At 41.6% G+C, this 26,953-nt stretch overlaps 1 protein-coding gene across 7 annotated transcripts in view; it reads left to right on the top strand.

The window, feature by feature from the left end:
* CALD1 (caldesmon 1) overlaps positions 1–26,953 on the top strand; it is a 232,356-nt gene that overhangs the window by 24,566 nt on the left and 180,837 nt on the right. For 2 of the 7 annotated variants that reach the window (XM_064373280.1, XM_064373261.1), the window contains exon 1: positions 6,268–6,543. The exons of 1 other annotated variant lie outside the window; for it this stretch is intronic. The gene's annotated coding sequence lies outside the window, so the exon portion shown is untranslated. Of the gene's footprint in view, positions 1–6,267; positions 6,544–26,953 lie in introns of those variants that run through there. 4 more of the 7 variants (XM_012465737.2, XM_064373248.1, XM_012465735.2 and 1 more) reach the window with 3 other exon arrangements.

Raw genomic sequence — 26,953 nt, 5'->3', positions numbered from 1 at the left:
TCACTTTGTATATGGCGGCTTTTGTTGAACAGAAATGTTTACATTATGATGTAACCAAAATTTTTTTAAATTTAATTCTTACTTAATATTTATAAATATGAGTTACCTTTTTCTTTGTAAAAAGAAAAAATGCTCTCAAATCTCAGTGGCTTACAACAGCAAACATTTGTTTCTTGCTCCCGACACATGAGGCCTGGGAAATAGCAGCTCTGCCTGTGTTGACTGAATTCACCAGCCCAGCCCCGCTCTACATCTTCTCACTCTGGAAACCAAACTGCAGAGCAGCCACTGTCTGGGGAGGATTCGTTTCCTGTGCTGCTATTACAAATTACCACAAACTGGGTGACTTAGAACAATACGTGTTTTTTTCTCTCACAGTTCTGGAGGCCAGAGTACAAAATCAAGGTGTCAAGAGGGCTGCTGGCTTTTTGTGGACCCCTGAGGGAGACTGCACCCCACGCCTCCCTCCCAGCTTCTGGGGGTCACTGGCAAGCCTCAGCATTCCTTGGCTTGCAGGCGTGTCGCTTCCATCCCTGCCTCTGTATTCACCCTCTCTTCTCCTCCGTGTCCTGTGTATCTCAAATCGCCCTGTCTTTTTCTTATAAGGTCACTTGTAGATGGATTTCACGCACACCTGGACAATCCAGTATGATTTCATGTTGAGATCCTTAATTATATATACAAAGACCCTATTTCCAAATAAGGTCCTATTCACTGGTTTTGGATGAACATATTGTTGCCGGGGACACCGTTCAACCCACTGCATGGTGTGTGCTGTTATCATGGCGAAGGGCAGGTGCTCGAAGCAAAAGCAAACCTGTGACATCTCTTTAAGCCTCTCCCGTGGACAGGCACGCCATCACCTCTGGCCACATTGCACTGCTCAAGGCAAACCACATGATCAAATCCACCTACCGAAGTGCTGCAAGGAATATAAGTGTTTAATTCCATTAAAAGAGGAAGTGAATTCGGTAACAATAACCCAATCTATCACAAGCTACATTGTTTGAAAAGTCGAATGATACTAGATGGCCTTTAACTAAAGCAGGAGTCCTTCCTTCAATGGCCACGCCTCCTTCAACTGCCTCCCCCTAAGCAGTGGGTTTCAGCTCCTTCTCAGCCTCCTTTTCTGGCTCTAAATATTTGTGTGTTAGCTCCCACATCTCTGCCCTTTTCTGTCTACACTCCCTTAGGTAACTCATTCCTGGTTTTAAATCCTATCTAAAAGTTGAGGATTCCTAAATGTGCACCTTAAGCCTCGACTCCTTTTCTGAACACCAGATTTGCATATGACGCTCCCTACCCTCACTCCCACTGAATGTCTGATGGTCATCTTAACATGCCTGAAATATGTCTAATATGATTTCCACTCCTCCCTGCAAACGTCCGTCTCCCTCAGGGGGTCCCCGTTCTATTCAGTAGCACTCCCATTCGCTCTGTTATTCAGAGCATAACAGGAGACACTCTTGATTCCTCTCTTTTTCTCACAGCCCTCATCCAAACCATCAGTGAATCTCCATGTCCTAGAATTCAGTGCTCTCTCAGCTCCCAAGCACCACTGCCCCAGCCCACAACAGCACCTCACTCCTAGGAGTGGGTATTCACCTCCTGTTTCCACCTCTGGCAATCTTGCTCCTTTTCTAGATGATGTAGCCACAGTGTTTTTTTTTTTTCCTGGCTCAAAATCTTCCAGTGACCTTCCATCTTACTTGGAACAAACTCCACAGTCCTTACCATGGCTAGAAGCCTCTGGATGACAGATCTGGCCGTTGGCTCTCACTCCTCCCCAAGTCCCCTGGACTCGTTGCTTTTTTATTTTTTATTTTTTTGAGACAGCATGTTGCTTTTATTGCCCAGGCTGGAGTGCAATGGCGCGATCTCCGCTCACTGCAACCTCTTCCTAGAAGCTAGGATTACAGGCATGTGCCACCATGCCCAGCTAATTTTGTATTTTTAGTAGAGATGAGATTTCTCCATGTTGGTCAAGCTGGTCTCGAACTCCCGACCTCAGCTGATCCGCCTACCTCAGCCTCCCAAAGTGCTGGGATTACAGGCATGAACCACCACACCTGGCCTGCTGTTTCTGTAATATGCACTTGCTGTCCTGCCTTTGGAAGGCGTTTCCATCACGTAGTCTCACTGCTTGTTCCTTCACTTTATTCATGTTTCTGTTGAAAACTTTCAAAAAAGACATCCCTGTTTCTCCCTATTACTTTACCCTTTCTTGTTTTTTTATAGTGCTTACCACTGCCTGACATTATATATTCATATATTAGCTAATGTGTTTATCTGCCTTCCTCCTTCAAAATGTATCTTGTTCACAGGCCCTGGCATGTGGTGGAAACTCAATAAATATTTGTTCAGTGAGTGAATAAAAGAATAAATGAACTTTTTTTTTGTTTTTGAGACAGGGTCTCACTTAGTCACTCAGGCTGGAGGGCAGTGATGCTTTATAAAAAACCTCTTTGCCGATTTTTAGATCTTTACTTTTAAAATATTTTTACTATTGTTTTGTCAAGTTCTACAAAATATGCCATTTGGAGATTTTAATTAGAACAATGAATGCATGGATTACTTTGAGGAGAATGTGTATCTTTACAACTTCTAGGTTTTCCATTCATGAAGATGATCCATTTCACCATTTAGTCAGGTTTTTCATGCCCTTAACTCAGGTTTTATAACTTTCTTGCACATTTATTCCCAGATAATTAACACTTTTTGTTATTATGAATAGCATTTTTTTCCATTGTATTTAAAAATTAGAGATGGCTGATTACAGAAACTCTAGGTTTTTCCATCTTGAACTTAATTCCAACAATCTTGCTAAGCTCTTCTATTAGTTCTAATATATTTATAAATACCTTGAATTCTCTGCACAGATAATCATACAGAAAATAAAGACATTTATTTTTCTTTCTAATCCCAATGGCTCTGTTTTCCATTTATTTGTCTTGTTTAGGTATCCAGCACATTTTTTCAGTGGTGGAAGAGATAGTAGTCATCTTTGCCTTTTCATTGATTATAATGGGAATGCTTTTAACATTTTATCATTAAGCATGAAGTTTGCTATAGACTTCTGTCAAATGCCTCTCAATATGTTTAAAAAGATTTTATTTCTAGTTTTCCAAGAGATTTTTTTCTAAAAGTGATTACTAAGTTTACCAAATACCATTCACCTATTGAGATGATCTTTCTCTTTTCTTTTTTTCTACTTACTTATTTTATTTTACGTTTAAACTGCTAATGTTGTACACTATATCAGTGGATTTTTAGATTTTAAACTCTCTCTGCATTGCTCTTATCTATTTTTTCCACACTGTTGGATTCAATTACTAATTTTTTCACCTGCGTTCATAAGTGAACTTAATTCAAATTCTCTATTGTGTTTGATACTTTTTTGTCCAATTTTGATGTCAGGATTCCACCAGTCTGTTTTTATTGTTTGATAAACCTGGGTGTTTGCAAAGGTTTTATTTAACTAAAAGAATGTGGCAAGGGGTATTTTGCTGCCTTTTAAAATTTTCAGATCTTCTTTTCTATTCAATAACATAGACATTTTAAGCTAGAAGGAGGTATATTTTTCATGAACTAAATGAGGTAACTAATTCTGAATTTAAAAATGGCCTGTTTTTACTTTTCCCAAATTGACATGCAAGCAAAATACAATTTCTTGCTATGGATCTACATGATAGCAAACACTCAGTTGTAACTAAAATAATATAAAGAATCATCCAGATATTTCCAAATGTCTCTTTAGATTTATTATGGTTTGATTAGGTAGATACAGCCTATGATAGACAAGTCGTCCTTTATCTGGGATGATCCAACTGGGAAATATATTTCTCAGAAATTTCCTATATAAAGCTCGTGTATTTTTAGGGCTGTTTACAAATGACCTCTGGAAAAAGTAAATACTATGAACGTGAAATTTCCCACGGCGGAGATTCAGCAACTTGTATCTTTTTTTTTCTTTTTATTCCCCTTCCTTTCTTTTTAAATTCTTGATTGTTTTTAAAAAAAGTAAAAAGACAAAGAAAGAATGGTTCAATATCATGGTGTACACTACATGAAATTTGTTAAATTATTTTTCAAACTATATAGTTCCTCCACAATAAGTCTATTTCAAATACATAAAATAGGTTGTGTGTTCACTCATCCACTCTACACTCTATTATGAGATAGCCAGAATTTATCAAGGGAAACATACTTTTTTTTTTTTCAAAAGATATAACCCAAAAATATTTCGCCATTTATCTTCTAAAAGCCATGCAAAATGCAGGTCCCTGCCATGTTTCCTGTTGATAATATTTTCCCCATTTGTAGCACAACTTTTCTTTCCTCTGGAAAGCTGGTATTTATTTTATTCATAGGTTGTAAAATTATACCCTGATGCTGTTCCACCAAAGGGCATTATTTATACAAGCAGGGAGAGTGTGGCTTAGGATATAATCAGCAGTGGCAGTGGAAAATAGTACTTTCAAACAGGCCTTGCTGAGTTACAGAGGATACCACCCGGAGAGCACGCACCGGGAACGTCTCTGGACACAGGTCATATCTTTGCACAGACATCACCGACTGAGTTGTTTTCTAAACTCCCTGATGTCTGTCCTACAATATGTTTAAGCCCAGCAGTTTACCAGACTATGTAGTATTATTCTATCTTTCCACCGTATCTAGACATGGGATACCCCCATCAGCAAAACTGGCTGTGTTCCGAAAATTTATTTCTAAATCATTTATTTGAGATCAGAAGACGTTTTCCCACAGGAACAATTTTATAAACAGTGGTGTTCCACCTGAAATGTAACATCGGCTGTACGTTTCCCACCAACCATTATTTATTCTCCCCTCTAGGAGAGTGCATTCCTAGTTCTAGGTTGGGTGCCTGAAGCTCATCTCTCCCTCTGCCTGGGAGCCTCTGCTATTTGGAGTTTTGTAGCAGTAGCAGTCAGGAAGAGGGGAGGGAAGCAGCCTTCTCAAGAAAGAGATGAGTGTAGAGAGTCGATATGGATGCCTCTGCGTAATTTGTGAATGCTGGAAGGCTGAAGGAGGAAACCGACCATGTGGGCTGGTCACTTCCCAGCTGTTCTGAAAGAGGCACAAACTCTAGTTACACCTGAGTGTTTGCTATCATGTTTCCTAAACAGAGATCATTTCTAAGTCGCATCTTCATAAATAGGGAAAGGTATATAGTAAAACCTTACATTTTTGAAGACCAATCTTCTGGACTTGTAATTAACCAGGAAAAATATTGTGAATCTTCTTGGTCAGGGATGAAACAGTCTACAAACATAACAATGAGACATAGATCCTGCACCTATCCCCAGCCTGACAAATAGTAAGAGCTCCAAAAAAGGGGTTTTCAATTTTAATTAAGTAGTAACTGAGTGAATTCTATATTGAAAAGGAGAAGACTACATGTGGGCCAGTTACCTTCTTCTCATTAGCAGCTCCTAATTCTGACCCTCTTATGGAACACGTCCTACCGACGAAGAGTTGGTCGGAGCACTTTCAAGAAGTCACCTGAACATTATGTCACCTCTGTGGGATGTATACATCTGTCTACCCCAGCCAAAGCAGGTGGTGGGTCTCTTCATGTCTTCTGTGATGTGTATCAATTTCTAGTACTATCTCCACATGGCCAAATCTGAGGAAACGAAAGAGGTAAGGGGAGGAAAGTGAAGCCGGAGAGGATATCCAAGCCCGCAGGACCGTGGGTTTACTTTGGCCAGTATCACCTGCTTCAAAAGACCTAAGCTTTTCGTTTTCCTTTGGTTGCTTGCTTTTATAACACATGTAGACATATTTTGGGGAGTTGTGCCTCTTTCAGGCTAGAGTTCAGTCTGCACAGCAGACCCAGGTCCTGTCTACTTCAGGTTTTAGAATTGCATAACAATTTAAACTCATTTTGTATGTGCAAGAACTTTGAAAAGAAACATGCCATTAAGACTCTCTCTGTTAAGAAGCCTTCCCCACCCCCACCCCCAATAAACTGATCTGTTAACTTTTTATTTCAGAGACTGTGCTTTCTTTTTATTGCTGCATTTTGTTCTACAAGACAGCCTCTTTCTCCAAGATTAACATTTCTTATGATTGTTCCTGACAATGGATCCACTTCCAGAGGCCCTGCTAAGGATAACCAAAAAAGGGCATGGAGCAGGCTGGTTTTGGCAGCCGGCAGGCAGTTTCAGAGCTTTTTAGGTCTTGGGTTTTCTGATGAGTGATTTCCTGAGCATGCCTAGGGAATGACAGGCATCTCCACAGGCAGGCTGCATCCACCTTGGCCGGGGTGTCGTCATTGGCTGCCTATTAGAAAAACGACAGGACAATGCATACCACCGCCTGCCGACTATAAACATAGGGAATATGTGTTCACTTAGCATGGACTTCTGGGAGGGGCCAAGGAAGGGCGGTCTGGAGTTTTATTGAATAGAGCAGTGTGTATTCGGCTGCCTGCCTGCTTGCTCTCTGACTGTGCTCCTGCTTAAAGAAATCAATCTTCCTTTCCGACTTAGTCCTCAGGAAGAAGTTTCAGCCTACAAGGTAAGGCACAGAAGGCTTTCTTTTTTTTTCCTTCTACAGAGAATCTGGGGACTTTCTGTGGCTTTCGATCCGCATTCCTGGCTAAGGTAGCTGGAGATGCAAGAATGTTTAAGGCAATAAACCATGAAAGCTCCAGAGCCTGACTGGGCTTCGCTGCCATATGGATATTCCCGGAAGGCAAACAGGATGAGATTTCAAGTTTTGTTTTTAGAGTTGGGACAAGAGGAGCAACCATGTGGAGACTTATATTTAGGAAGCACTGGCAACTTTGATTAGGACAGCCTTTTGTTTAGGACAGCCATACGAGATTATACCTGATATCCACAGGCCAGTGTTAGCAAGGTGACTGCACCAGACTGCTCACGCACTCTCTTCTGCATCTTTTATTGCCAAAGATTTAAAGAGGTTTTGCTTTAAAAACAAAAGCAACAATTCTTGAGGTTGACGAGAAGCCAAAAGGAAATGATTTTTTAACCAAAGGCATTTGTGTGATAGTCTGCTGCCAGTCTTTAAAACTGGACTTCCAGAGTTGCAAGGAAATAAGGTCAGAGATGGAGAGATCACTAGCACCTAGCACTGGTAGGGTTAATGTCACTGATCTGATATTTGCTAAGAAAGAAGATGCCTATCCCGGTCTGTTTCCTATAAAACCTAGTAACAAGAGAATGCATGGGCTGGTGGGTGTGTTTTGAGAAAGCACATTTAATGTCCTACCAAACTATTTTTTAAGAAATCTGATTTTCTGTTTGAAAGTGTCTAGAGAATCTGAAAAGATGTCGATTGGAAATATGTTTCAGAAAGGGAGGAGGTAGGCTTTTATATGGAGATAGACATATTTGGGCGTCTGAAACAGTCATACAAGGCAGCTAGTTGGTAGTAGCCTAGAATTCCTTTTAGAAAGAGCTGATCGTAAGGGGTGGGGGAGTTTTAGTGCTGTGGCAATACATGGTCAAAAAAAGATGAGAACAAAGTACTTGGTATTTATAGATCCCTTCTGTTAACAGGACTATGCAGATGGACTTGTAAACTGAAAATCCTTCTAATGTGTTTGGCAAAACCAGACGTAGACAGCTAGAACTTGAGTGAAGACTAGACGCTATATGGCAAGCAGGGTAAATCTGATGATTTTTTAATAGTGCTGGCCATTAAAGACTACCGGCTGCAAATGACTGATTCGATTTGATTTTATTCCATGGAATGCGGTGGTTTGGGGTTGCGATTCATTAAGTAACCTTCTCTTGTATTTAGAAGTTTGGGGATAATTTTCTTGGGAATGCCTCTCTCTCCTTCTAGAAGTGATATATGAGAACAGAATTCCCTGTGAATTTCCTTCCCTGGAACAGTTCTGAGTATGTGTGAAAGAAAAGCTGCAGGCGAAAGCTATAGTTTAATTACTGTCCTTCCCTTGAAGAGATCAAGTTCCAAACTATTTTCACAGTGTTTTTAATGTCAATCAAAATATGGAGAGCAATTTTTCTTTTAACTGTTCTCAAAGCCATGAAGGGAATGCAGTTTGGAAGGAAATCTATAATCTTGGGATTTGAGGATAAATTCCATTTTGAAACCAACATCTCCGAATCCCTGAAAGTTCAAACTGTGCTATGACCACTCTCTCCCGATCCCCCATCCCCCTCCTCTTGGGCTCCCCACCCCCAACAGCCACAAAAACACTTTATGTTTTTCAAAGTAACACTTTGGGTGTTCTGCTGTATATGTAGCGATAGAGTGAGAGGATTAGAGTTTGTGCTGAACTTCAGGCCGTTCTTTGTGCTACTTCTTGTCAACTGTTTCCTAGAACACATTTCCCCACATAGTGAGGTAAAAGGAGCACAATGAAAGCACAGTAACCTTCATTTCAGAAATTTAATCGCAAAATTCCAGAACAAAAAGTCGCTGAAAGAAGAGTTGATCCTAGAACACACGAGGAATATATGTACAATGGAGTGATTCGTAAGTAAAGTGCAAAGTTGTTCCAAGTATTGGAAGCCAATAGAATTCGTAATTTGAATCATTCCAATCAAAAGATTGCCTTAAGTAAACACACAATTCTTACATTGAAGTTAAGAGGGAGAACCAGGCTCAAACTGCAACTTAAAAGATTTTAAATGAGATACATGAAAGCATTCCCTGACAGTAAGGCAACTGCCATATTATTAGAATTATTAACAATTCTAATTTGCTCCTGTGACTGGCCTGAGAATCTCCTGCTCTTGGGTAGATAGAATAAGTTGGTTCTATAGCCGGCCATGGAAAGTTCCAGAATCTAGCCCAGGTATTCTCTATTCTGATAAATAAACTGCACCTCAGCAGGCATTTTTGTAGAAACACATGTAATTGTCTCCATTTGCCATTTTCATGATAGCGTGATTACTAGTTAGTCATTCCTTAGCAAGACGAAAAAGTGACTTAGAAGGGGCATGAAAAGAGATTAGCTCGTTCCCCATCTGCCTGTAGTCTACCGCATGTCTCAGAAACGTGGTCGGGGGACAGGGAAAATGCTGATAGAGTGGTATGCAAATAGCATGGTAGGACTAAGGAGGAGGTTACAAAGATGCTGCCAAAGAATTTTCAGACTTAAAAAGGGGGTTTTCTGCATAAGTTCTGTTAGAGCCTGAGAAGACACATTAGCTTCTTACTGCAAGTCCTTCATCTGTTTGCTATTGGAGAGATGCCCATAGGTTCTGAGTAGCTGGGTAGCTTAAAGAGATTCTTTTGGCACAGGCTTAACTTATGAGAACCACTACAAAATCTCAGTTCTAGTATTGGTTCCTCTGCTTAAGTAACCCTGGCCTTTGAGGAAGTCATCAGCTTTTGACTTTATTTGTGGAGTGTAGAATGGACGTTGGTAATGTTTTCCTACGTCCTGTAGTGATTGAGATGTCCAAATGAGATGAAGCTGCTTGCCCCCTCCCCGCAGATTATACACCCTGAACTGCCTATCATTTGAGTCCTCTGGATAATATGCTCATCTTGGCTGGTATCCTCCACTTCTTACCTAGCATCCCTAATGATCTCTTTCTTTCTCGTACCTGAGGACTCTTGAGTGGTACCTTCTCACTCCTAGTTTTTTCTAGAGCTCTGAACCATGTCCAGTGAATACTTGTCTACCCCATTGTTGTCTGAATTTTGACTTTGATGATCACAGACCAAGAGGACACAAATATAAGGAAGTAGAGTAAGATGGGCCATCAGTGGTACAAGGCAATAGCCAGGAACCAGGAAATCCAAAGATCCGCTTGAGCAGAAGACTAGTGAGAAAGTGTTGACAATAGAAAGGCCTCAGTAAATGAGGCAGCTTCTGTGCCTCCAGCCAAAAGTGAGATTGAATCCTAACACGTCACACCTGGGCCTTGTAGGCAGGGCGAGGAAGGCAGGAACACCTGGCTGTGGTTCGTGTTGGTATTGAAACCAGACTGCTGCACGGAGCTCGCCTCTCTCCTCTTTGCCTCTGTCTTTAGTGCTCCCAGCTGTAACCGACCCTGGTTGCCTCCGTAGCTTCCTTACCTCCAAGCCCTCGCCTCCACCCTCTTCCCAGCTCCCGCGTCCCCACGCCAGACAGGGCGCTTTCTTGATCCAACATGGAGGATTTGCAGGGGCCAGCTCTAAGATGAGGCCCAGAGTCCAGCAGAACGCTCTAGTACAGATACGTTCTAGCCAGGAGAGCCACGTGCACAGACAGAGGAGACGTCAGAGGCTGTTTTGTGGTAAGGACCCACTCTTCTTCTCACCCCAAACTCTCAATTGGCAGGCTGCGGGTAGGGCTGTGGGAGGGAAAGTATGACCTGGGCTGTGAGGGAGGGGTCATGAGGTTGTTCCCTGTGTTGCTTTTACCTGTGTTGTTGCTATGGAAGCCTTTGAAAATCTGATAAAAACTGAACCCTTAAGGTCGCTTTGTAAACCCACCTTCATGATTGACTGATGAGAGACCCTTGAGCTGGGGCATTTAAGATGGGGAGTGGGGTCCGGTCTTGATTCCCATAGAAGTCAAGGGTGGATGGGATCAGAACATGAGTGGAGGTGTCCTTTTTTGTTTCCCAGATCTGGAAGGAAGAAAAGAGGGGTAATTGTATAGGCGGAGATTGCCGCATATGGCCTCCATTTCAAAGAAAAGGAAGTCATTTCTAGAGAAGAAGCGGTTTTCTATGGGGAGCTTGTGGGGGCTGGAGAAATTCAGAAACGGCTGCTATTAAGTGTATGTGAAAATGACATCAAGAAGTGAATAAAGGCTTGCTAAGCAGCAGTGAGGACATAGTTGAAGGAAAATACATTTTTAAATATTTTTAGTAAATTGGGCACTCATTTTAGTACAATGGCTTTTCTTTGAAAAAATATGTGTATGAATAAATGATGTATACCTTGAAGATAAATTGTTTTTTAATGGTATCCTGAGGCTTCTGGCATTGTTTTGTAAATACTCCGTATAGCACTTGACTAAAAGGAAATAATCTCACTTGGAGGGAAACATCTTAAGTAGGACTGTATAATTAGTTCCTTTGACTTGTCCCTGTGACATGACTTTGAGTGTTACATGTTACCCACATGTACCATTCCCCCTCGCTTGTCTCAAGATATATTGCTGGGGAACCAGGCTGACTTCACTTTGTGCTAAGACCATCAGGACCAAGGCAAAGTGCCCAAGAGGGCCAAAGACAGTTGGCATCAAAGATACTAGATCCACTGGGGTCAGAAGGACCAGTCTAAGCCAGAATGGATATAAGTTACAAAAATGGGCTAAGTTGTGCATGACAGTCAGGTGAGTAAAGAAGAAACAGCAAAAATCAGAAGTCAGGCAGAGCTTTGGAACTCAAGTACCTGCTTAGCAAAGCAGTGTATGGATGAGTAAGGTGAAGTCTGGGAGACCACGTAGCCCAGTGTTAGGAAGAAATAGACCTCTGTGTGAGCAAACTTCGGCAGCTCAAGTAAAGGGCCAGGATTATAAGACATAGATTAACGAAGGGATGGAATCACAGGGATATCCAAGAGCAGAAGCCCAGATAGGACCAGGGCCCAAAGAGAGTAGAGTCAAGGTGAGTGAGAGGATCACAGCAGTGGTCCATGGATGTCCACTCCATCCCTTTCCACAAGTGTGACTCAGCTCAGCGCATGTGTCTGCCTCTTTCCATTGTTCTATCAACTGGAAAGTTCTATCTTCCATGTCCAGTCCTGAGAGGGGAGATCCGATTGGTTCAGTCAAAGACTATTGTTCAGTCAAAGACTATTGCAAATCCTTTAGCAGGAGGAAGACATCAGAGAAAGGCACAGGCGCGCCTACGGATGAATTACTCTAATCCAGGCAGTGGTCATCCCTGGGCAAAGAAGAGCTCAATGGGTAATTTTAGTTAGAAGAGACATTGAGCATGTAAGGCAAATTAGCTGAAATGTCCAACAGCTCTCAATGGGAATCATTTGAATTTTTAGGTGAGTAAATTCCTGGAAAGGCAAACACCTAATGAATGATCACACAGTTCTTTGTGATCACTGTGGCATGACCCAGTGAGCCAGTGTTAAGGGAGATTAATCTGGAAGTTTGCACCACTGATAACTGAAAGGGTAAGAGTCATCCCTCTCAGAAAGATTTTGGGAAAAAAACACTCTGGATATTATTGTTGGCAAGAAGTTTCATATGAACCTTCCATGTGATATGGCTCCCCTCAAATGAAAGCAATCTCAAAGATTTAATATGTAATGATTTAACAATTTGAATAAATAAAGACAGGCACATCTCAATGTAAACCACAACACATAATAAGCTGAATGCATAAAAGCTGGTGTACTCTTAATCACTGGACGTTTCCAGTCTAGGCAATATTTGCAACATAATTTTTATCCATTGAGCACCCATCATGATGTTTGTCAAGCAGAATAAAAAATCCCCTGAGTTCTGCACAGTTCAGATCCCATTTGGGACCCCATGCTCTGTTCTGGGCTCATTTTTCAGAAAGACACAGACAAATAGGCATTTTGGGGTGAGCATCAAAGGCTGGAGGGAGTCAGGAGAGCAAAACGTGGGAACAGATAAGGGGTCTAGAGCTGTTTATCCCAAAGGAAAGAAAATGAGGAGGCCACATATTTGGGGTCCTTACAATATTTGGAGTGCTTTTATGTGAACATAGGAGAAGGCATTTGTGTGTCTCAAGGCAGCAGAACAGAATTGAATACATAAATTCATAGAATTGTTAAGCTGGGAATGACCTTAAGAGATCAGTTAGCCTAAGGAGAACATATAATTTTTCATCTTTATGCCAGCTCCAACCAATTGACATGTTAAGAAGGATTCTGAGGATGAGTCTAAGCTCAGAGAGGAGGGGAAAATGTGGTCACTGATAGTCAGTCACTAGATATCAGGACCATATCTGCTCAAGTACCATGTTTTAGTCTTCATTAATGTGGTCTGTAGGTTTTTAACCTCTGAGTGGATCCCTGGGAAGCCACAAAGTCATTGCAAGAGGTAAACAAATCTGTATGTGCAGCAAGGGCTTTTGGCAAGCTACCCTGAGTAAATAATACATCTTACATCATACGTGCTACTACTTTTCTAATTATATAGATACATTATGATGATGAAATGCGAATTTATTTAGAAGAGTCATTGAATTCATAGTAGCTTTTGGTTTTGGGAGTGGACTTTTAATATAAATTTTATAAATGAGTGGACTTAAAACATATAGTTATATTACGTATGGGAAGGTTGGGAAAGGAAATTTGGGATCTCGAGTAGAAATTATTTTTAAAAGTGGCACCAGTGATCTATTTTTTATTCTCCAAAGCCTAGCCACACCAAGTAAAATTATATATGAATGTGTAGGTTTCTTTGATTAATGTCTGCCCTGTCCTATTGATCTATAAGATACATAAGGGCAGGGAAGATCTAGCTTTATTTTTCATTCATATATACCCAGTGCTTGGCACACAGCAGAATCTCAGTAATATTGTTGAATGAAAGAACAAACCAAGTGACTTGACCGAAGTCATCCAGGTAATTAGTGGTAAGATAGTTCTAAAACACACAGGTCCTAAGTCCTAAGCAGTTAACCTTCCCAATATACCACATTACTTCCCCTGATATTAAGAGAGCATATTTTCACAGTTTGCAAATATAGGTTACACAATGCAGCCCAATCTGCCTATATACCCGTGGATCTTAACCAGCATCTTAATCAGAATCAACTGTAGGCTTTTTGAAAATACATGTCCCTGAGATCTATCCTCTGGAGATTCAGTAGGTCTAGAAGGGGGTCCAGGCATCTGTAGTTTGTAAAAGCTCCCTGCTGACTCTGATAAAACATCCTGGCTCAGAAACAGTTCTGTGCACCTATGGTTAAAATAATTGATAGTAGATGTATGTAGTTACTTATTCCTCAGAAGCCTATTTCTGTAGTTTTGAATAATTTTCCTTCTAAAAATTATAGCTGCATATGCCAAATAATCAGTTTTGCTAGAAGAGCAAAACCTTTAGTTTTGATCTTTTTGGTTTAAGCACCAAACTATCAACCCCATAAGGTCAAACTTTTCTGATGAGATTTCCAGTGTTTGCTTTTGTAAAGCGCTGGAAATGTGGCAAGAATAAAATTTCTCATGGTATTTCCCACTTCCTTTTCCAGCCATCATTACTAAGTGAAATTTAGGCTTAGGGGAGGGGTGAATCTAGGAGAAAAAAAAAATATTTAAGTATTGCTGTTCTTAGGAGGTTTTGAGCAAATATTTCACTTCCTAGGAAAAGCTGAAGATGTTTTTCTCTGTTTCCCCTTTGTGGTGAGGATGCAGAAATCCTGAAGAGGGGAGAAGCTTCCTCCACCCTCACCCCTACATCTTCTCTAGGGCCAGAGTCATCACAGCCCTGGCTTAGCTGCTTCCCTACGTGGCCCTTTTGAAAGAATGTGGGCCCTACGAGACAGGAGTCTTTTGACTCCTTTGAGTGCATGGAGGTGGGCAAATTTGCTTTTGCAGAAGGACAGAAAATTTATCTCTAGGGTCTTCCTTTACTCAACAGGGGCTGTATTGCACAGAAGAATCTACTATATTCAGAGCACTGAGTACATGAATTACATTCACTAAAGATTGGAGAGCTAAAAGTTTGTCTGCAAGAGTGGCCTGGTCTAGTAAGAATGTCAAAATTGTTACTATAGTTGTACCTGTGCTCTTTGGTTTAGAAGGCAGGTGCTTCCATGTGTACATAGAAGCAGAGCTTGTTGGAGAAGAGCAGCTAAAAAGGAATGCGATTAGAATCTACCTCTGTGCAATGACACTATCTGGACTCGGTCTCCTTCGTCTCTAACACTGTCCGCACTTTCTACGTGCTCCAAACTCATACTGGCTCCCAAAAGCTGACTGTTAAACTTTCAAGAATTTTGAGAGCCCCTTGTAAAACACAACCATTATAAAAACTAAATTATATAAACTTACAATTAAATACGTTATATGAAAAGCCAAGATAGTAAATACTTAAAACTCTTCCTAATTATTTTACTATGTTTCACTATTATCTATTCTCTTGAGGTTAGTTACAGCTGTTGTGGCTATATGGCGGAAATACTGCATAAAATGCTGTGCAACTGAGCTTCTCTTCTTAGTTCTTCATTCAGTGATGTCATATTCAGAACTTGAAACTGACCATGATGGAAATAATTACACCACAGAAATCAGCACATGCTACAAAGCAGACTCCCCTCCCCTCGCCCAAGAGCTTGTTACTAAACATTTACTGGCACAGCACTGACCCTAAGGGACGCGGTGGTAAAATTAGTCTCTACATTGGAGAACCAATCAGAATACCTCTGTGGTTCAGTTACATGTGTATTCATCATGTATGCTTATGATTACATATTTGTTTGCTTGTTTATTTCTTACGCTCCTAGAACATAAGCACTATGAGAACAGAGACTTTGGCTTTTTCAGTGCTATGATTTGAGCCTAAAAATGTGCTGTGTCCTGCATATAGTAGTAATAAATGAGTTAAATGAGTGTGAAAGAAATAAATGTCAGGCTGGTAGTGGTAGCTCACGTCTGTAGTCCCAGCACTTTGAGTGGCCAAGGCAGGCAGATTGCTTGAGTGCAGGAGTTCGAGACCAGCCTTCACAAAATAGTGAAACCCTGTCTCTACAAAAAATACAAAAATTAGCCGGGCATGGTGGTGTGCAACTGTAGTCCCAGCTACTCGGGAGACTGAGGTGGGAGGATCACATGACCTTGGGAGTTTGAGGCTGCAGTGAGCTGAGATTTCACCCCTGCACTCCACCCTGGGTGACAGAGTGAGACCCTGTCTCAGAAAAAAAATAAAAAGTAAAAAAATAAAATTCTATAATTTCTTCTTTAAAGACACCTGAAGCCAGTGTTCATGTTGAAATGCGTTGATTCCTCGTGAATTGTATCATCGCTCAGTGCTTAGAACAGTGTCTGGCACATGCTAAGTAGTGTATAGATTTTTATAGGTAAAAATAAAATAAGTTATCTTCCTAACTGCTAATTTTACAGAGGAAGAAACTGAGTTACAATTAGATTAAATAAGATAGCTAAGGTCCTACAGCTAGTAAGTAGCTGCGTCAGGATCTGAACCCGGGATAATTGGAGGCACTGCCCACCTTCTACACCAGCACGCTGCGTCACCTGCGTAGCCAGTCACTCCACGTGACTGAGACTCCTCTTTTGTATGTGACTCTAGAATTGCAATCTATTTGAGAACCAACTTTGGAGTCAGCAGAACTTGGGTTTGAATCTCAAATTTACCAGTTTCTTCGCTTACAAAATGGGGATAATTTTTCCTCCACGTTGTAGTTGTCACTACTACTAGAAGTAATATCTCAAAACTGCTTTGCATGTATATGATAGTCACTGAATTACAAATGGTCAGTTATTGGCTGTGATTTCCCGTGGAGGCTCTCTGTAAGTGTGGGACTGTGACACCCTTAGCTACACACTGTCCCCCTGTTGCCTCCTCTAGGCCATCCTGTAGATAGAGTAAAAAGAACCGACTTCTATATTTGGGGTCTCCAGGAGGTAAGACTAGGACCTATAGACACAAGTTCTGGGAAGTCCTATTTCGGGGCAGCTTAAGCACTTTCTAAATAGATATCTGTCTCTGAAGCATGGACCTCACTGCTCTACTGAAGCAGACAACTTCCACTGTCCTCTTCAGCCAGGTTTACTCCCTTGCCCTCCTTATCAACAAATCTATGCTGCCTTTAACATTTTAAATCATTTTATCTAGGATAGCTAAAGAGTTGTATTATTCCTGAGATTGGGTTGGTTAGTAGGTTTTCAGTGTTTTAGACCTGGAATGAGAGGGAGTGAGAAAAGAAGGAGGGAGAGAGAGGGAGAAGGGAGAAGAGAGGAGAGAGAAGGGGAAAAGAAGGGAAAAGGGGGAAGAGAAGGGAGGAGAGAAGGAAATTGGAATTTATCTGGAGAAAAGGTACCAAACTTGGGAGAGAGACCGAATGGCAATGGATTGATAGTTATCTGGAGTCCTCACAGGATAAGGATGGCTGAGAACATAAGCTGGCTCACTCAGCTACCTTGCTGGCATACTAGCTATGTGACAGACACCATTCTGCTTGAGAACTGCTCTCTCAGGGCAGTAAAGTCAATCAAATATCTTGCCCAAACTCACACTGCTGGAAAATGGCAGAGCTGGACTCACAGCTGCTCTCTGACTCCAGCCCTCTCCATTTCTCTACAGCTATCTGCTCTGCGTCTTCCCCGCAGAAAGCGATGGAAACCAGAGCAGGGGGTTTCCGTAACCAGTCATTATACTTTGTCAGGGAGCCATGCTGCAGTTCAAACAGACAGGCGCGTTGTCATTCCTGCCATATAAGGAAACAGCTAAACACCATTCTCTTCACATTGACTGGAGAGATTGCTCAAGTTAGCGTTTGACAGGATGAGGATCAAGACCCAGAGTGGTTAAATTAAAAAAAGAAAAAGAAAAAGGCCGAAGAAGTACTTTTGTGTTTTTTTTTTTTTTTCTTGGTACCAGAGATAGTCTAACAAGCAGTTTCCATCCTTCTCCCTGACTCAAGGGGAGATTTTTCTCTGGCATTAGGCACTAAAGGATTCAACTACTCACATAAATACTTCAAGCTGTTTTGGTGTTTATGTCAAATTTAAAAAAAGGCAGAGTATTAGTTGAGGTATTTAAAAGACCAACATATTCAAAAGATATTCAAAAGGCCAAGACCGAGCTGCTTCTGTGAGGGTCAGGTGGGAAGTTAAGGACTATATTTCTCTGTCCAGCAATGCACAAAAGAAGTTAGAGTCCACTCACCTCCCCAGCCACTCTCAGAAGTAGTATTTATTAAGAAGACTTTACATTTAAGTTTGACCTTCTTGTCCAAAGCTGAGAATAGTCACAGGATCACTCTTTGCCTTAAGACTCAGACACAGTGGGCACTTTGTTTTTTGAAACGAAGTCTCACTCTGTCACCTACGCTGTAGTGCAATGGCACAACTCGGCTCACTGCAACCTCCGCCTCCTGGGTTCAAGTGATTCTCCCACCTCAGCCTCTTAAGTAGCTAGGATTACAGGCATGCGTCACCACGCCCGGTTAATTTTTTGTATTCTTAGTAGAGACGGGGTTTTACCATGTTGGCCAGGCTGGTCTCGAACTCCTGACCTCAAGTGATCTGCCTGTCTTGGCCTCTCAAAGTGTTGGGATTACAGGCATGAGCCACCGTGCCTGGCTGCAATGGACACTTTAGACTGCAGGCTCAGTAACCAATTTTATGAAGAGAGAAACAGAGGCATGAACAGTTGAAATTATTTCCTCAAAGACAGCCAGTCCCATCTTGCCATACAGAGTGCCCTCACACTTTCAGATAATTCAAAGAGCCAACACTTAGTCTCCCCAGGGAAATGAAAACGAACAAATAACAAACCTGTAAGCAGTCTGATCATCTTCTCCTAACTATCATCTTTGATCAGATTGCATCTGGAGTACTCGTTTATTAGGCATACCCAAGACTGGGTAATCTATAAAGGAAAGAGGTTTAATGGACTCACAGTTCCATGTGGCTGGGGAGGCCTCACAATCATGACGGAAGGGAAATGAGGAGCAAAGTCACATCTTACATGGTGGCAGGCAAGAGAGCTTGTGCAGGGGAACTCCCATTTATAAAACCATCAGATTTCCTGAGACTTATTCACTACCAGGAGAACAGTATGGGGGAAACTGCCCCCGTCCTTCAGTGATCTCCACCTGGCCCCACCCTTGACACGTGGCAATTATTACCATTCAAAGTGAGATTTGGGTGGGGACACGCCAAACCATATCAGCCGCCATAACAAAATGCCCCAGACAAATTTATTTCCATATGGAGGTTAGAAGTCCAAGATCAAGCTGTCAGCAGGATTGGTTCCTTCAAGGGCTATGAGGGAAGTCTCTGTTCCAGGCCTCTCTCCTTCACTTGTACATGGCCATCTTTGTGTTCACATGGCATTCTTTCTGAATGTGTATCTGCATCCAAATGTCCTCTTCTTTTAAAGATGCCAGTTTTACTGGATTCGGGGCCACCTTAATGACCTCATTTTAACTTGATTAAAATGAGGGTCTCTGTAAAGACCCTATCTCCAAATAAGGTCCCATTCTGAGGTCTTAGGGGTTAGGACTACCTCAACATAGGAATACTGGGAGGAGATACAATTCAACCCATAGTATGTCCCGACTCAAAATGGTGATAGAAATCCACATGGCACATTTTCTGAAGTTCAATTGCCAAAGACCCTACTGCTGCTGGTATTCTGCTTTCCACTGGGTCTAAAGGAATACTTTACTAGAAATCCCTTGGCCTTTTGAACTTGCCTTTGATATTTACTTTCTGCCTTTCTCAATATGAAATTCTGATCCCGTTGAAAGTCAAAAGAGGTTTTCGAAATGACGCACTGAAATACAGCTTCACATACTGTGGCCTATCTGTGGACAGCTATGAAACCACGGCGGCAGACCATCTGGTATGACGCCTTTGGGAGCCAGCGAGGGGGCTCAGTGGGAAGGCTTGGCCAGGGCAGCCTGCAACCTAGGGAGGCAGGCGCTGAGAGGTGAGCAGGTTGGGGGCAGCCGGCCGGGCTGGGGAGGCAGCCACAGAGGGACCTTGTGCATGCCTGTGCTGGGCCCAAAGAGGGCAGCCCTTTTCCGTCACTTTTAAACATGCTGATCACAACCCACAAATCCCCAGACACAAGGAAAAATATTCGAAGCCTACACATATTTGTGCTCTGAGTCATTTGTCTCTTGTCTTTGTTTTCCTCTCTCTCCTCCTTACATTTTTATGCACTTTTTCTCTCACTAGCCCTCCTCATTTGATCTGCGTTGCTCTAGTTGGTTACAAGTGCCCACACGTTGTGTCTTGTCTCCATTTTCCATGTTCTTTTTTAAAAGTATTTGATTTTAGCCATCGTTTCTCTTTGTCCCTTCCTTAAAGCTCTTCTTGGTGCCCATTTCCCAGCTTTGGTCCTGCTCATGGCTTCTCTGGCTTAGGCCAGGTGGTCTACAGACAGGATGACTATACCACTTATCATCAAACTGGGACACTTCGGAGAGGGAAAGAAGGAGCAGTTAATAATTTCCCTAAAATGCCGTCCTGAAATAGGACTGTCCCAGGCACATGGGAGTGGATGCTTATTCCACCCATGGTGTGGTTTTCTGCTTTCCGTACATCTCGCTTCTCCTAGCAACCACTCGCTCTATTTCTGTACCTTTCTTTTTTAGACCTTTTATGTTCTGATCCTTCTGGTTTGTTTCCACCCCAAGAACCTTTATGTGTTTTTGTATTTCTATCTTCTGTTATCTCCTCCTCATTCCCTCACTTTCCTCTGCTCTGTATGTAGTCTCACCTCTTCAATAATTCTTATCCCTTAATTTCCTTGATTTTCCTCTTTTGGGTACAGACTGGACTGCAGCTCACAGATGCCCTGCCTGTCTGCCATGATATTTGCAAGACATAGTCCCTGCATTTCTGAGACAAATCAAGACACAGCTGAGCACGGATGTGCACATGCACTCACTCACACACACACATACACACATGCACGCACACATGCATTTCAAAATAAACCACCAAATGTTACAAGCTGCTTTGGGTCTCAGAGGAGCCTAGAGTGATCTGTTCACCCCTTCAGCACCTCTACCCAGAGACAAGAACAATCCCCACACCATGCAAGCAGTCATGCCTGTTACTGTTACATAGACATGTTCTGTGTATGTGTCTAGGCTCTCACAGTATGCATTTCCTATTTGTGTACCTGTGTACACTAGAATTGAAAATTATGAAAGTATGTGACCTGAAAAACAAAAAGAAAGTGACAGCTGAAGCTAACTGTGCATTGCCTTCGTTATGACTTCAGTGATCTGGATCATCTTATCCTCTAAAGAAATGTTTACCAAAGGCCTAACAATGGCTGCTAAAGGTTTTTTTTGTTGTTGTCAATTAAGATGGAGTCTCACTCTGTTGCCCAGGCTGGAGTGCAATGGCGCGATCTTGGCTTACTGCAACCTCCACCTTCCAGGTTCAAGCAATTCTCATGCCTCAGCCTCCCCAATAGCTGGGCTTACAGGTGCCAGCTGGGCTTACAGGGCATGCCACCATGCCCAGATAATTTTAGTATTTTTAGTAGAGACAGGGTTTCACCGTGTTGGCCAGGCTGGTCTTGAACTCCTGACCTCAAGTGATCTGCTGGCCTCAGCCTCCCAAAGTGCTGGGATTACAGGCATGCGTCACTGCACCCAGCCTGCTATAGGTTTAACATAAGTCACAATAAACTTTTTGGCAACAAGATAGAATAAATATTTATTTCAGTTCATTTTAAATGTAGTTCTCATGACACAGTCATCTGCAACTTATGGTTCATTCTGAAAAATCACTTCAATTATCCAGATATTCCTTAGACTTAGGGTTGCGCAAGGAAGGCCTGAAACTCCTTCCAACTTGAAAATGAGACAGTAAGGGTATTTTCCTCTTGTAAGTCACTAGAAGCCAGTCCACAGGTATCTGAAATACTTGACAGAATGGCACTGTGTCAGCTATCAGGAGCTGCTCTCATCCTTTTCATTTATTTATTTACTTATTTGAGGATTTTGATCATAATTTTCTTTCTCTTTTTTTCCCCAAATACTCTAAAAATTAATAAATGAGGAAAGAAGATAGTGGATATGGTTTGGCTGTGTCCCCACCCAAATCTCACCTTGAATTTTAGCTCCCATAATCCCCATGTGTGGTGGGAGGGACCCAGTGGGAGGTAATTGAATCATAGGGGTGGGTTTCGCCCATGCTGTCCTCATGATAGTGAATAAGTTTCATGAGATCTGATGGTTTTATAAAGGGGAGTTCCCCTGCACATGTTCTCTTGCCTGCCATCATGTAAGACATGACTTTGCTCCTCATTTGCCTTCCACCATGATTGTGACGCCTCCCCAGGAAGTGTGAGTCAATTACACCTCTTCATTCCTGTATAAATTACCCAGTCCTGGGTATGTCATTATTAGCAGAGAACAGACTAATATAACAGTGAAATAAGATATTTTATGAATAGAGATAAGGACTTTATTCAGTTCTCTCCTTCCTTCCTCTCTCTTTCTCTTCCTCCTCCTCCTTTTCTTTCCTTCTCTTTCTCCTCATTCTTCACTTTCTTCCAGTTTTTGTTTTTTCTCCCACTGAGATTTAAATGGCTTGAAATGTGCTATTACTATCGGGCAGCCTTGTGCTTTAGTCATGGTGCCCATAACTCTCTTGCTTAGATATATCTTTTTATGAAGATTGATGGTAACAAAAAGTACTTCACCCATACTCTGCCAGGTATGTATATAGTTGTGTGATGGTGAAATGGAAAATGTATTCAGAGAGTTCCCTACGACCCTAAGACTTGATAGAGTCATTCCCAGCCAGCCTGGAGCCACTAACCCACCTGTTTCTGAGTAACTAGGAAACAAGGAATATAGGAATTTGACAGTTATTTTTGTTTTTTATTTTTTTTAAACTTTCATGCCTTTTCATATTTCTGCTCTTAGATATACTGTTAAAATAAAATAATCACTCTTTCCATGGGAGTAGTTTCTAGCTTGCTAATTCTTTTTTGAGAGAGTGTTTCCATGAGGTTTTAAGTTTTTAAGTCTTGGCTCTTGTATTTTATAGGAGCCCTAGACTCCAGAGAGTGGTCTAATAGAAAAGTAGCCCTGTCTCCTGTCTCATGTGTACAGTTGATAATCTGTGTGACTTTCAATGGCCTCCTTGTGCCTCAGGCTTCTTAATTATAAACTGCCAACAGCCTTTTCCCTTCTCTGTGATGTCAAGGTAGGAAGCGATGTAGTCTTTAATACAAAAGAACGTTAGGCAGTAAAGTGTCTTAAAATACAGACATGGATTTCCTTTCTTCTTCCTTTGAAATACGAAGACTTTTGCTGGTTGGTTTTTAGGGGAAGAGGGAAGTCATCTATTCATAAAACACCCCATATTCAAAGTTCAGAATTTGGGGTTTCCAATAATCATACCATGCAAGAGAGCTGACTTTCTCTGCTGGGGCTGCCCCACCCCCAGTTCCAGCCTTTCCTTCTTTTATTTTTCTTTCAATTTTTTTAGAGGTAGATAGAGTCTTACTCTGTCACCCAGGCTGGAGTGCAGTGGTGCAATCATAGTTCACTGCAACCTTGAATTCCTGGGCTCAAGCAATCCTCCTGCCCCAGCCTCCTGAGTAGCTAAAACCACAGACACAGCACCACCACGCCAGGCTAATTTTGTATTTTTTTGTAGAGAAGGGGTCTCCCTGTATTGTGCAGGTGGCTCTTGAACTTCTGGCTCCAAGTGATCCTCTGCCTCAGTTTTCTAAAGTGCTGGGATTTACAGGCATGAGGCACCATGCTGGCCCCTTCCTCATCTTTAAAAGCAATATCGAGAATCATCCTGTTTGGAGAAACTCTACCCCACAGTGCTGAAAAGGGAGGATTGAGACAGAATGCCATTCAATTGAAGCTTTTCCTCTAATGTAGTAAGAAAAGTTTTTTTTCTTTTTTCTTGAGAAGGAGCCTTGTTCTGTCGCCCAGACTGAAATGCAGTGGTGCAACTGCAGCGCACGGTAGCCTTATCCATCCTCCCAGGTAGCTGGGGCTGCACCTGGCTGGTTTAAAAACATTGTTTTTTGTAGAGACGAGGTTTCACTATATTACCCAGACTGGTTTTGAACTCTAAGTCTCAAGTAATCCTGCCACCTTGGCCTCCCAAAGTGCTGAGATTACAGGCCTGAGCTACTGCACCTGGCCCAGAAAACTTCTTTAAAAGCTTTATCTGAAACCAGAGCGCAATGGCAGAATCTTAGAATCTTGTTGCCCTCAGATTTTCTAAAATTGTCTTTGATCAGCATTTAAGTGTCTAACACGTAAGATCACATATGTGAAAGTGCCTGTGCTTTGTGATAGCTGTGATTTCACTATCTATAGCTGAATATATCAAAGTGTAAAAGTGCTCCAGGAACCTAAGAAGAACAATAGAGGAAAAGCATATTTGATCCCAGCAACTGTGCTTGCAGCCAGGCTTGAAAGAGCAATCCTGTGGGTGGGTTAAATTGTTATTTATTTATTTATTTATTTGAGACGGAGTCTTGCTCTGTCACCAGACTGAAATGCAGTGGCGTGATCTCGACTCACTGCAAACTCTGCCTCCGGGTTCAAGCAATTCTCCGGCCTCAGCCTCCCAAATAGCTGGGACTACAGGTAGACGCCATCACATCTGGCTACTTTTTGTATTTTTAGTAGAGATGGGGTTTCACCATGATGGCCAGGATGGTCTCAATCTCCTGACCTCACCATCTGCCGGCCTCAGCCTCCCAAAGTGCTGGGATTACAAGTGTAAGCCACCATGCCCAGCCAAATTGTTTATTTTTACTGTTCTTTAAATAAAAGTTTATTGTAGAATACTTTTAGATTTACAGAAAAGTAGCAAGAATATTAGAGTTCTTATATGCCCCACACCCAGTTCCCCCATTGTTAACATTAAAGCACATTTGTCACAAGTAATACAACAATGTTGATACGTTATTATTAATGAAAGTCCATCCTTTATTTGGATTGCTTTAGGTTTTACCTAATGTCCTTTATTTATCTTTTAAGCCCCTTAAAATAGAATAATGTTTCATATGGGGAAAATGTAATGTTCTCATTGTAGCGATATTGATGGAACTCTAATACATGAGTGAAGATGGTGTAAGCCTACTCTTCTTGAACATATGCTTACTGGACTGGCAATCTCTTGAGGACTTTCCACCTGTAATACCTTAGGCCTCTTCTGGTCTCTGGTTTGTTTCCCTTGAGGCCATTAGCAGCCTGACCCACCCTGGTGCCAGATGGTGGAACCTTCTTGCTGCTGCCCTTCTGACTATTCATTCCGAACGGTTGGTAATATCCAGCATCACACCCCCTCCCACAATTTCACAGTTTTAGGCAGAAGCCTTAGAATGCAAACGTTTACCTGGCTGTTGAATTGCTGAAACTCTGTTCTTAAAGTTGCTTCATACCACAGTGACTTGTGAGAGCTTTGACATCATTAGAAGTTCCAAAATAAGACCTGAGCCATGTTCCCCCAGATCTTGAGATCGAAAGATTTTGGCCAGCTTACCAACACTACAATTTATGGAAAATACCTGTTAGTAACAAATAGAGAAATCATAAAGGAGATTGCTTACTAGAAATCATCCCAGTGAGTCTTCCACATATTGCACTTCCAAGCTTTCTTTGAAATAGAGTTACCAGCAGACACTAGCAGAAATGATACTTTTAATTCAATTTCTATCTTTGGGCATCTTGCTGACTGACATCTGGAGGCATCTCAGTCTTCTGGAGTGGCACCTTATGGCGAAGGGGCTGGACTAGATATGGTCTCTCCTAGTTTTAAAGTTGCTTGGATTGGGGCTTTATAACATTCCCTCAGAAGGCTCGTTGGTGTCCTTTCTATCAGATTTCTTTCTTCTTTTTTTTTTTTTTGAGATGGAGTTTTGATCTTGTTATCCAGGCTGGAGTGCAATGATGCAATCTTGGCCCACCACAACCTCCACCTCCTGGGTTCAAGCGATTCTCCTGCCTCAGCCTCCTGAGTAGCTGGGATTACAGGCGTATGCCACCAGGCCCAGCTAATTTGTATTTGTCTCCATGTTGGTCAGGTTGGTCTCCACCTTCTGACCTCAAGTGATCCATCTGCCTCAGCCTCCCAAAGTGCTGGGATTACAGGCATGAGCCACCGCACCTGGCTCAAATTTCTTTTTTTCTGTGCTTTCATTAACAAATTGCTTCACAGGGGAGAAAAATGCTAGATGTAGTTCAAATACTAGTTACAAATCCTTTGCCTTCAAGATAACTAGTTATTTGATTGGTCACGGTTTGTTTTTAAAGTTGATTTTGTATAGAGTTTCAATCAACTACGTACATCTGAATCAATAAAAGTGAAAATATATCACGATGAGAAAATGTAGTTATCTTCTTTGGTATCTTCATATGAAAAAATTGAGAGAGACCCTTAACAATGAGTGAAACTAATATTCTTAACTCAGAGAATTTCCTTAAAACTTCAAAATAACAATAATATCAGCACTTTGAATTGGTTACCTAACTACAAATAAAGATGGTAAAGAGATACCTTTCATGAAAGGAGTGGTTGAACTAATTCTCAAAGAGGAAGACATCAAAGTCAAGGAAGAAAGTAAGAGCTCAAGGCTTGGGGTGGAAATGGTTACTAGGTTTAGCCATCTGCTTTGGTCTTTCCTGTTCCACATGTAGCTATATAGTTTACATAAAAGTATCTCTCCAGAGGATCAGAAAGAACAGATTTATGGAACCAGATGTGAGTTAGCATTTCTACAGGTGTGGCTCTGCAGCTGAAAGAACATGTTGTACCCAGGATGAAGTTTCTTATTATGTAATCAATATAAATTACCACTAGACTTTTACAGAGGTTGATAAAGCAAACATGTGTCATTTGGATTGGCCTTCTGGTATATAAAGAGACCCTGCTTCACGTGGGGCACAACATGAAAAAATGCACCATTTGACATTCATAAAATATTTGGTAGAAAATACCACGGCAGTGGTCAGGCAAGGTTGTTCCAGCTTGCACAGCTCGCTGGTGACTAGATGGAAATTGTGTTTATGTGTTTTTCATCAAGAAAGACAAGGAACAGTTTGTAAACATTTTCAAAGTCTCTCAGAATCTGATAAGGGCCAAGAGGATGAAAATTGGAGGACTGGGGGAAAAAAACCAGAATGTGAGAGAAAAGATGAAAAAAGGTAGAATTAGTTGAACTACAGAGGAAAATATCCTTAGATGGTATAGAAAATCGGGGTTACAAAAAAAGATTGGTAAATTGCAGAGCATTTAAACAATTGCACACAAAAAGAGTATTTTAAAATTCTAGACAGTAAAGGTAAAAATGTTGCTGATAATTTGT

This window comes from Aotus nancymaae, unplaced genomic scaffold, assembly GCF_030222135.1.
Source record: "Aotus nancymaae isolate 86718 unplaced genomic scaffold, 86718_ANA_hifiasm-v0.15.2.pri h1tg000002l, whole genome shotgun sequence".
NCBI classification, from domain to species: Eukaryota; Metazoa; Chordata; class Mammalia; order Primates; family Aotidae; genus Aotus; species Aotus nancymaae.
Note: the sequence above shows the minus strand (reverse complement) of the source record. Positions and strands in the feature narration are given on the sequence as shown.